Below are 12,835 nucleotides of genomic sequence, written 5' to 3'. Positions count from 1 at the left end.
ATTCCCCAGCTTGAAAAAAAAAGATCTGTTTTCTGTCTCCTGTTGCTGGTGGACAACTTAGTCCTCCTCCTGTTCTTGCAGCTTCCACTCATGTGGAAGTAGTGTACCTTACACATAAACACCTGAAGCCACTCCACTGTTGCTGTTATTTCTTTGTGAGTGCAAATCTTGGCCAAGTTGTGGATCTCTGGCTTGGCTTTTCACCCATTTGGATTTAGATCAGTGAGCTTATTTGGTACTGTTGTTATATCATTAGTGTAACACATTCAAATAAACACACATTTCACATAGTAATAAAATCCTGTGGACTTTCACAAACAGGTTCCTCAGCTGTTTTTGGTACATGGCCTTGGTGTCTGCTTAAAATGGATCTGCAAGAAAAGTTTTAAGTAACTTATCATGTGTATTCAAATATGTACAGCATATTTTAGACAAGGTTTTCTTAAATCATGAAACAGAGTTATGTGCACGTATATCTTGCATTGCACATGCTTTTACAAGATCCTTATTTCTCCACCAGCTTTCAAATCTGTCTGACATTCTGAAGAACTTTTGGCCCTGATATCTTGGCACTCTACGTGAAAAATACATATTCCTCACTTAAAAAATGCGCCACATTTGAACTTTTAAAACAAAACCATTTTTATTTTATTTGGATTTTACCCATTTGAGTACTCAGGGGAAGGCTCAGGGCTGTAGTGAGGGAAATAATTATTAACTTAAAACACTGATTTTAGTGGGTAATTGGCATTTTAGTTCACATTTCAGCACAATACGCATCTTGCAAAAAATGTTCAATGTTACATTATCCATGTGAAATTTAGCAACAATCTCAGGATGTGCCTTGATAGGATAATATATTTGTAATATACATTTTTATCTCTATTAGATATTAGCATTTTTATTTTAATTGGTTTTCATCTGTATAATTTGAGAATTATTTATGGCTTCACTTTACCCTAATTTTTTATCATATTTTTACAGGCATCTAAGATCCATGCAAAGAATAATAAATACATTTAAAAAAAAGTAAAGTAACAATGGTAAAGGACCTTGCTTTTCTAATACAGTTTTCTATTCATCTGTAATAATTATCTGTAAGAATAATAAAAAAAGAAATTGTAACGTAGCTTCTGCCATAGGAATCTGTTAGCAATGACATGTTTAAAACTGCTTTAAAAATAACTGTTGATGATACTTGTTCCTTTTAGAACAGGCCAGTTTAACTATACATCACTGGTGTTTAAAAACTATTCAGTTGGAAAGAAAACTAACATCAACAGCAGGTGGCAGTGCTAGCAAAGTTTGCAAGTTTGTATAATCAGCCAGGTTATAGGAATATGACAGCTCTCAGACAAGAATTAAGTTATTTTTTCTCAGAGTGAGCCAAAGCCTTATGATGTCTTTGTAAACGACTAACTAGATATTTGTTATAGTAGTTGTTTCAATAGATTCACCAGTGCAAATGGTAAGGAGTTTCAAAACTTATGCTTCTTCCAAAAAGTGTTCGCTATCTAACTTTACACAAGTTTAGGGCTCAAAGGGACCTCATGAGATCATTGTGTTATTTCTACAATGACAACCCCTTTTTCATAGTGTTTAGATTGTAATTGATTTTTAATGGATATTTAAAGGAAATATTAAATTTACAAATAATTACAGTAAATATTAGAGTGGGGGCACAGTAAAGGTACAAGGCTTTGGAAGTTTTAGCATGAAATCCTGAAGGCAATGTCATTTTGTTCTGTTGATCAAAAATACGGTTATGAAATTTTAGTGCTGTAAATGTTGTAAGATCTCATGATAATAACTCATATCAATACCATAGTCACAGAATCACTAGTAGCTTCTATGCCAATCTAATGTATTTTAAGAAGTTCAAAAAGCTGCTGACATTTTAGAGAATACTTTGAAAACACTGCAGAGGCAATCCTTCTTACAGACCATATTTTTGTTTCCCCTTATACTATAGTGCTAAATGACCTTTGTATAAAAGTACCATTGTGTTCTGTCCCCTGCCGGTGGTTAGCTTATGTTTTGAAGCATGGCATTTAGTTTCTTGTATTCAAATGTTGTCCCCAGACCAGGAGAATACTGAAAAAAACGGGGGCTCAAATGTCCCTTGAGATACTCTTAAGATCTGCCTCTTCCCTGTGCCTCACTTACTTGAAAAAGAGGTGGTAAGGAACCCATTGCCTATCTTCTGAGGCTGTAAACAGATGTCTCTTTGAGGCAATCCTGATTGTCCCAGGTTTTACCCATATCAAAACAGGAGCAGCACATCAATTTACACACAGAGCCTTCCAAACTGCATTGCTGCTCCTCTGCCATTAGGGGTATGTACAAATATTGGGGGAGGTTAGATTGCATTAAAAATGGCCACCTGATCTAACTTGGTTCACCCATGTGTGGACCTTACACTTAGATCCATAGTTAGGTTGATCTAAGTGCGGACCCTCCAAGTATCCTGCTAACCCCCCTCCCCAATCCCACCTGCTCATCCCCCTACTCTGACTTACTTTATTTCTGACTTCTGAACCTATCTAATTACTAAATTAGATCAGGCATCAATTTTTAACCTGATTTAACCCCCATGAACTTCTGGCTGTAATGTCTGTATGAAGCCTAGGTGGCCAATGAGAGCACACAGCCTGACATGCTTGTCCCTGAAATATGTCACAATTACCTTATGGATGTACATCATAATGTCCCATAGAAAAAGTGTTGGTACATTTAATCCTATATACTTTACAGGTACTTAAAGTGGGACAATAGATGTGTAAGCCTGTAGGATCCCAGGACAAAAATCTTTGTCCCAGGAGAAATGCTATATCTATTTACAACCTGAGAGGGGCAGGGGTGGGCAAGATATGGACCATGGGCCAGGTGTGACCTACCAACTGACTGGATCCAGACAATGACACTCCACATGTGGCCAAACCCCACCTGCTTCCATGGGGGCAGCCTGCATTGTGCTCCTGCCCGAGCCTGCTGGTCTGGGTCTTGACCAGTGCATGCAGCTTCTTGTGGGACTGTTCCTGGTGCTGCTCTGCTTTCCTTACTGCCAGCAGGAGCTGCCCTCTGAAGCGTCCCCTCTGTCTGCTCTCCCAGAGCAGGACAAGGAGCTGCACTGGGAACAGTGCTGCTGGAAGCTGCGCACATGGGCGGATGGGCAGGGGGAAAGCTTCAGTCGGATGGCTCTCTCACTGGAGGTGAGGGGAGAAGAGCAGCACATGGCCGGCTGCAACTGCACCAGGAACAGCCCCACCAGGAGCGGTATGCTGGCTGGAGCCAGGGCTGGGCTGGCAGGCACAGGTGGGAGCATGGCATGGGCTGCTGAAGGTGGGGCTCAGCCCCACATAGAGCACTGTGCAGGCAGCCGCAGACTGCATGCTGCATTCTCACCCTGATTCCTCCTCCCCTCACCTACAGCTGGCTCCTAGGACATAGTGCTGAGGCAGCCCCCCTCCCTATACACGTGTACATGCCCACACCCCGCAACACCCATACACCCCATCCACCCTTGCCCACAAGGCAGGGCATGCAGGGAGCAGATTGCAGGGCCCTAACCCCAAGCTGTCGTCACCCAACGACTTGACCTGATGATCCTGACCTCGCCCCCACCCATCCCACTCCTGAACGCTGCTCCCTGCTTGCCCAAAGCCCCATAGGTAGTTTTGGTGAGTTGTGCAGCGGGGAGGGGCTGACCCGGTCCATGACAGCTCATCAAAACTCCATAATTGCCCACCCTTGAGTTAAGGTCTATTAACTTGATTAAGTGGACTGGGCTTTGCACATTCTTCTTTTGTCACACACATCTGCCTCTGTTGGAGTGATATTGGCATTAGCTATATGAGCAGTGCTTAGTGTACTTAATACACTACCGAGATGCATAAAGCAATTCATCCGTCTTAGATCTGTTGTTTCAGGCTTTCTACAAACTTGGGCAGGCATGACTTTGTTATTTACGCTCAGATTGTGCTTTTGGACTTTTATATACAAACAAGAGGGCTAATCATTGTTTTTTCTAAAAGTAAAATCCAATGATTCTGATATAATCTGTTTTGATCCAGCTCTGCCTTAGAAAAAAACAAGAAAATATTATAATAGAAGTGTTAAAAATATGGTATAGGAATAGTTGTATCTAAATTGAAAATATTTCAACGTTTTATATAAAGTGTCAGCAGATCTGTAAAGTTAATTAATACTCAGCTTTCAATTCTATTTTTCATATGAGTTTTTAGTGGATGACGAAGTCTATTATGAATAGCAAAAGACTTTATGAATAGCAATAGACTTTAAGAGCCCTCTGGTAGGTTATATGTGATGGTCACCTATAGAAGAAAAATGAGAAGCCATGCAAGTCACCTTTTCACCAAAAATTTGGGCCCGCTTCAGAACTCAACTACCATGTCTCAAAAAGTAGGACTTTATCAACTCTGGCCTGTGGTAATCTATGTTTTAAATTAAAGCACAACTCACTCCAAATCAATATAATAAATTGATTTGTACACATTTCAAGCAGGACTGCTTTCTTTGGATTTTGAGTATTGAATGTGCAGTGCAGTTAAAGCATCTTTTCTGCGTAATTAAATCTATATTTGTTGGCTTTTTCATTGAGTTGAAACCAAGTTTAAAAGGCAGAAATGTAAGTTAAAGCAGAAATTATGCACACCCATTATTTCAGTCTTTTTTTAAGGCACCGAAGTAATATTTTTTTAATCTGTGAAAAATAAAAAAGTGGAAAATGAAGTATGCTTTGTTTTGATTTAATTTGTTAGAATTGTTTTAACTATTTCAAGGCTGGAAGGAGTAGAGCTATGACATTTTTACAGTAGAGTTCCCAGGATTTTCAAAAGGGATGTTTTGCTGCTCAGGTACTCAGTCCTTCCTCTGAGCTTGGATCCCTTTTTGAAAAGAAATAGGGGTCAGACAAAAGATATATTTACAGTCCAGTCATGTCAGTGACTGCAGTGTAGTGTACACATATTTGAGCTAGTTTAAACTAGTTGGCTCAGGCACTAGTTACAATTGGCTAAGGTGGTAAGGTCAGTGCAGAAAAATTAGACCATGTTGATCTTTGAGCTACCTCTACTAGACTGCTATTGGATACTCAAGTTAACTTGTTGAAAGCTATCTAGAGTATACTGCAATTACTCAACTGTGATTGCAATATAAACATACCTAGAAAATGTGTGAGATAAAAGAATATTTTTATATGTAATACTGTGGAATAAACAAAAAATAATGTACAGCTGAGTTCTCATTTAGGGGTTATAGAACAATTGGATCTTGCTTTCCTCTAGGACTAAAAGGGATCAAAGGAACAGATGCTGTGGATGACTTTGTATGATCTTGTGGCACAATTAATGGTCAATACTATCAATGTGAAACTCAATATTTATAAAAATATATATGTATTTGTGTGTATGTGTATGCCTCTCACTCTTAGGATGTGTATACTTATGAACCTGATGAGATTTTAAGCATCATACATAATTATAATTACTGTGGTTATGCACAGAGGCCCCAATCAGTGTTGGAAATCAACTGTGATAAGTCTAGTACAAATACATTTTAAAAGATGTATTGTACCCTGAAGAACTTAAATAAAAAAGATAAAGAACAGACAATACAAGGTGAAGCACATGTAAACAATACAATGATTGACATCTATATAATTCAATTTATAAAATCTGTTGCTCCATTTTCAGGTAAAATCAGTAGTTTATTAAGGGTTAGGGAGAGGAAAACAGAAAAACTATACATTATGCATATAGTTTTGTTATAGATACGTATTCTGTACATTTGTACTGATTTTTTTTGTCTGTAATTAGCATCACGCTTTAAACACACGTACAATCTGATATTGACATTATATCTGAACATTGTATTGTAGTGTTTCACAGAAAACAGTAAAACATATTTTGTTTTTTCAAAGTGCCTGAATACATGGTGTGTTTAGTTGAAAACAGAGACAAAAGAGTATTTGCTACAGGGAAACCTTTTTCACTCTTGTTGTTACTATGGAGAGCCATTTTTAGGAGATGGTGAAGAAAAAACCCCAGAATGAAATGAAGTTAATATTCCCTATGAATATTCACATACTCTCTATTTATGTTTAAAACAGGTAAGGAATTTTATGTTATACATTTGCATTGATTAGAACAAGAATAGCAAGAATATTCTAAGCAAAGTGAGTTGCTTGCCAAATAATATTTGTATAAGCACTAATTACTAGAGATTTGTTTTATAGAACACCAAATGATATTGCTATGAAGCAGAGAAAAATGTCTTCAGCTGCCTATTAGGAACCAGAAATAAAGAATCTGATGTGCAAGAGTAAAATTCTTTTTAGGACCACAGAAGTTTAAATGATAAATCCTTTACCATGTACACAAAGCAATGTATATGCTTGCTTTCAAAATTATACTAAACACAGGAGTGAAAATCACCCTTTTCTTGCATGCAAACCTATATCTTATTATATAGTAATACTGAATTGGTAGCTGTTAGAGCTTTAATATAAATTGACTTTGAACTACTCCTCTAACTCCATGTTATTAAACCAAAAAGTTGCAGCCTGGTGTTCCATACTATACTATACAAAGGCTACCTAATTGTTGTTCAATACTATTACAGTATTTTGTTGACGTTGAGTACATCTAAACATGAGCTTTACTGCAGTTGACTAACTCTGCAGTAAAGCATCACTGTCTACATGTGCAATGGTATTAGGGCACAGTAAATTAATTAACTCCGCTGTAAGATAGTACTGTCAGAGATAGTACTATCTTATGATGAAGTAATTAAGTGCAATGAAACATAGACAGTGACAGGGGCTGGTTGGGACTCGAGGGTGTTAAAGTGCAGGGGCTGCCGGCTGCAAGGCTCTACACTTTAGCACTCTTGTGCCACAGCCAGCCTCAGTGCTGCTGCCCGGAGCCAGGACCTGACACCCTGAGCCTGCTGCCTTCTTGGGGCTGCTGTGCCACAGCTCAAATTGCGGCTGTCCCAGGCACACATGAGAACGGGCTCACCTAGCTTTAAACCCAATTCAATGCTGGTCCGAGACCAAAAATATTATAAAGTATCAAAAGGCAATCAGGACTCGTAGTAGAGATGACATATTTTATTAGACCAACAAGATTTTTGCAAAAGAATTTCTCTAAGTGCAAGCTTTGGGGCACAAACACCCTTCATCAGGCATTGGAGAAAAGATTGTAAAAGTTCTCTTAGGTAGAAATGAAAGTTCATGCTTCATAGAATTTCACAGAGGAGTCAGTAGATGGAAAACTCCTCTGGGCAGTCAGTTCATAGCTGGTATGGAGCCTCTCACCTCCTGTGAGGATCTGTGATGATGCAAATTACCTTGAAACAAAGGCAGGAGCAGGATCTCAGGTTTCAGGTGGTCACAGCTGCTTTCTGCTTGGGAAAATGTGAAGGTTTCATTTAAAAAATCAGCTAAAATTTGATATCTTCCATAAAGTATCAAATACATTTGTGATGTAAAAGGGGAATCGGGCTGTACCTAATTCATGATAGAAGCCGTCTGAAAGATTGTTAATCTTTGCATATGATATTCAGAGATACTGACTGCCTACAATTTTCATTGCCTTTTGTTGTAGGCACTCAGCACTTCTGAAAACCAACCTCTGGTATAAACTTGATTAAACAGCATAGATCTGTCTGTTGCTAGCTAAAAATTACCAGGACATCTCTCCTATTGTTATGAGACCTGTGCAGGAGATCTGAAGAAGTTTCTGTACTAGCTGAGGGAGAATTTCCCTGACTTAGGTACAACAGAGGCCTGGGTGAAGGGTATAGCTGGGGTGAGGTTATAATACATGCTGCTAGAGTCATTCTGGGAATCTTTAGGCTGCAGAATTTCTGAATTTTAGAGCATGAATGTAAGCAGCGTATATTCATGACTCAAATATTCCAGAATTGCAGCCCAAGGGATGGTAGAGTAAAGGTATCATTCCTGCTGCAATGGTACCCTTACTCTACTATCCTTTGGGCTGTGATTGTCTACTGCTTCTCTATGAGGCACAGCAAACAATCTCAGGGCCTTGTTTCAGGGGATACTTAGTAAATAGCTTTTTTAGACTAGTAAACATTACTGTGCTGTATTAAAAGGTAGAACGTGTTCTGAGTAGTCACACGGCAATGCTGACCATGCTCTCATCCTGCTCTGGACAGGGCTGGAGCTAGCTGTGTCACTCTCCCACCCCCAGCATTGACCCCAGCACCACACCCCATGAGGACATGTAACCCATGCACAGAGAGCCCGAGTCATCTCCACTGTGTGCCCAGCAGTACCCAGCCCAGGAACAACTGCCCCTGGCATAACAGGGTAAGCCAGGTTTCTGCTGCTGGTGGAGGGAGGCATGGGGAGCTGAGCCCAGGAGAGAGTGACACTCCTGCTGCTCGATCTGTACCTGCCACTGAATTCTCAGGGTGAGCCAGCCAGGTCTCTACCACTGGCAGTTTTGAACCACCTCCAGAGTAGCACTGGGCTGCGACCAATCAGCTGGTTCAAGACTTTGATCTGATGCCAGGTCTGGTTGTTGGTCTCAGCCTCATACCATATGGGAATCTTGAACTCGTATTAACTTCATGGAGCAGTCTGACAATAGGAATACACCTCCCCATGAAAATTCATAACTTTGATATGATATGATTGTACGTAGCATGTGTTTTGGTGTTTGAATGCATGGATGCTTGTGCATGGCCATCCTAAGTATAATGAGTGACATGGCCCTTGCTGGAAGTGGGAATGTTTAGAATTAGTATTGCTTATTTGGCAACTATATATTGTTCTTTTCTCCTCATTGTCTCTTCTTTTGAACTGTTATTTGTGGTGCAGTTGTATAGCAGATAACCCAGCTAACCAGAATATCTAGTTCTTGAATTAGAATAATCACATTCTATGACTGTGGGTGCATCGACATATGATGCTGCATTGCTGTGGCAACACACTACAGCAATGTAGTGTCCATGAGCATCTACACGTAACAAGAAGCTACTTTGCTGTAGCAATGTGCTCCCTTGGTATAGCGCACCGCTATGACGAAGTAGCTGCGAAAAATAACCTAGTGCTGCATGTATGGCATAGTAACAACATTGCCACAGCGACATATGTAGATGTACCCTGTCTTGTTCAAATTACACAAAAATTGGAATGAGGGCATCCTGCGCTATTTCTTCACTTTACGTATTGGGATTTAAGATAAAAAGTAACTAAGCAAGCCATCTTGTGATTCTAGATGTGCAAATATTGTATGAATGTGGACACAGTGTCTGTAACTTTCATTACACCAGAATTCTTACAAAAGCTACTTTTATTAAAGTGTTAATGCGGTAATTAAAAAATCCTCTTATAAATATGTTCCTCTGTTAGATGGCATGAACTATACAGTAGAATGAAAATATCTAGTAAACTAGGTATAAATATGTTAAAAAATAAGAGCTCAGGGCTGCTGTGCATTTTGCATTGCAGCAGTTATAACAAAGGGCCTTCAACACCCAGAAATTAAATCTGCCACTAGAGGGTGCACATTGCACAGGTATTGAAAAAAGGGGAGGAAAAACCCAAAAAACTTTGCTAGTTGGATGTTTTATGCAGAGCTGAAAGAAACATGTCTGAGGAACTCTATATGTTTAGCATTTCAAGGGGCATTCAAAGGTTCCCAGAGCATTTCTCTGAGCATCTGTCTGAGCCTACAGCTGACTATACTTCAGGCAACCTGAATGTTAGCTTTCTTTCCCAGTTTCTTCTGAAAAACAAGTTGTCATCGTGTTCATTCTTGCAAATCTAAAATATGTTTGGAGCTCTTTAAGAGTGTACAGTCAATGAAGAGTTCAATTTAGATGCTGATAGTTTCAAGTATTATTCCTTTTTGTGATCTGAACCTTGTTGTCTTTTTGACCGAAATCACTGCAAACGCTCCAATATCTTATACAGGATCTACTTTGAAAGCTTTTACAAGGTCCTCCCTTCTCTGGGGAAGTGGAGAATAGGAGAAGCAAATAAGCAGACAGCTATGGTAAAACTGGGAATGTGTGAATATAGTAGGTGAGGCAGAACTCTATATAACATTTCTTACCTTTATTGAAATGTTGAAGTATGAAGTAGTTTGGTTTGTTTAGTCTGGGAGGTTATTTTAATATATCATGTGATATCATCAGCCATGCTGCAGCCCTTTTACTCTGCGCAAAAGGGGACAAAGTTGCAGAAAGAGGCCCCATTTCCAAGTGTTAGCATTCAGAACCTGCTACAGGTAGAGCTGTGGGGTAGGAAGGGATGCAATGCACAGTACTACTTAGGTTTCAAACTATTCTGCAGCCTACAGGGAAGCCTGAGAAGACTGCTATAACTAAAACATGCCCTCCCATGACTCTAAGGTTTTAGGGGGACTTTTCCCCCCTCAGAAACAGCAAAAGGTCATTGCTAAAATGTTTGTTAGCCATGCTTTTCCCTGAGCTCTACATTCTGTGCTTAGGGGTACATCATTGAATCCTTATCATTTGCTCTAGGCTTTAAATCATTATAGTCTGTCTTTAAAGGATCACAGTTTAGAATATTTCCTTTGGAAAACAGATATATTTAAACCAACTCAATTTTTGTTTCTCTGACATACTAGGCTGCATACATAGAAAAGTCAGTGACAAATAGGTGGCATTAGTTTCATCAGCAATTCTTGCAAAAGGCCGTAACAGGTATCTTTTTACTTCAATGAATAGCCCTAATGCTTTCAACAGAACCGTATGGCACAGTAAATGCTTGAACTATTAGGCTCTAAATGATAAAGCATCGGATGTTCAAAGAGCTCAAATCACAGGAACTCCCCATGAGAATACTTATATCTTAAGATGAAAATGTTGTTCAAGAAGAATACAGAATTTACTGAATACCATTACACAAATGTAGATATTTTATCCTTTTTAATGTTTAGCTAAACTTGATTTGTTCTAGAAATACCTCTCTCTGCTTCTCTCCCTATCTCCTCCCCCCGTGTGTGTGTGTGTGTGTGTGTGTGTGTAAACACACAATAAACCATAATTTCCCCCATTTTTCTACTTTTAAACTTAAGTGACTAAGAATGTCATTAATAAAAAAACAGGGGAAAAAATCTTATGTTTAGTTCTTTGATAAATCTCATCCTAAAAGGCACATTGCATTTATCACACACAAGACATTTCTTGCCTTAATTCATAGATAAGTAAGGCTGGAAGGGACCTCAAGAGATTACATAGTCCAACCAGGATTGAGTTTCCAATTTTGGCATTAATAGCACTGAGCTCTAACTAACTGAGCTAAACAGCTACTTTTTTTCTTTCACTCCTGAAATATCATTGGTAGAAGGCTGGTACCCAGAGCTCATCATAGGATATGTCAACTATATGGTTGTTAGGGGTGTGCGAAACAGGTTGTATTCGATTCAGATTCAGCCCAAATCAGGAATAGGGATTCGATTCATTGATTCGGATCACTGTCCCCGATTCAGTTTGGCCAAACCCGAATCCACTTGCCACTCTATCATCTGGTCAACACTAATCATACTTTCACTCCCCCTGTAAACCCTAAACTGTACAGAAACCTCAGAGTGGGTCCAATGAAGATGCATAGTGTTTCAGAGCTGGGTAACTCCTCTTTTCATGGTAAAGGGGGATTGTGCACTGCCTAGAAAATGCACTATCTGGCTCTGGGAATTTTGTGGAGTGGGTGGTATGAACCTTCTAAAAGAGGTGATCAGAGAAGAGGTCTGCAGTCAAATTGCAGGAGCTTGGTGGGCTAGCAGGTGTTACTGGAGTTATAATGTACCTAGTTGTCTCTAGCTGTAAAGTTTAATGTTGCTGCTTCTGATAAAGCCCTGTTTTAGTCACTCTGTTGCAGAAGTGAATGCCACTTCTTTGGTCTTGGTAGCCAAAAGCACATTGAAGAAACCAAAGAAACAGAGAATTTAAAATATGGGTTAAATTTTGGAGGATGGTGCTGATAACTCAGTGAAGGAAAGATACCATTACATAGCCATGTTTGCTACATAGAGTAATAATTCCAGAAGAGTTTTATGTCACGCTCTAAATTAAATTATTAAGAGCTATGTTTAAGATGTTTGACCATTCTGGCAAAAATTGGTAAGAATTATAATAACCTGATTTTAGGTATTTAATCTTTAAATTATTCATGCAATAAGAATATGGTTGGGATGGATAATTTATTACTTGTGTAAATTACCTATAGATAGTAAGTGTGTGAACATGGTAACATCCCTGAAGATAGAGGTATTCTGCACTCCCACAGAGAATGATTGCAGCAGTGGAAGTTCCTTCAGAGATGGTGTCTCTATTCTGGAAGCACCACTTCCAGGGCATGAGGTTCATTTTGCAGCCACACCCCCATGGCTGATAGCCATTTTGCAATTACTTGGCCATGCTGCAGAGACCGCCAGTGGCTGTGAACTAATGCCCACTGTAGTGGATTTTTAAATATGAACGCATTTCTGGTAAGACCCAATGTCTGACTTTCAGGCATTTCCATCCTTAAATAGATTTTAATTTACCACAGGGGGCAACATTACTATAATACCTAAGCAATTCTATCTGTCTTAAATTCTCTGAAATACTTCCTAAGTTGGTGCAGGTAGAAACTACAGGGTTTAGAGAAAATAAATAAGTGGACGCAAAACCAAGCAAAACAATAACTAGAGAGTTCAGATTGTTAATAATATGCATCGTTTTGCTAAGACTACAAAGGAAACACTGGGGTGGCATAGAGGCAGAGGGAAGATCAAAGCATGACACACATTTTCTATGTTAAAAATGATTGAAG

The sequence above is a fragment of the Alligator sinensis genome, unplaced genomic scaffold (genome assembly GCF_000455745.1).
Source record: "Alligator sinensis unplaced genomic scaffold, ASM45574v1 scaffold575_1, whole genome shotgun sequence".
Classification (NCBI taxonomy): domain Eukaryota; kingdom Metazoa; phylum Chordata; order Crocodylia; family Alligatoridae; genus Alligator; species Alligator sinensis.
The sequence above is the reverse complement of the archived record's forward strand: the minus strand, read 5'-3'. Positions refer to the sequence as shown.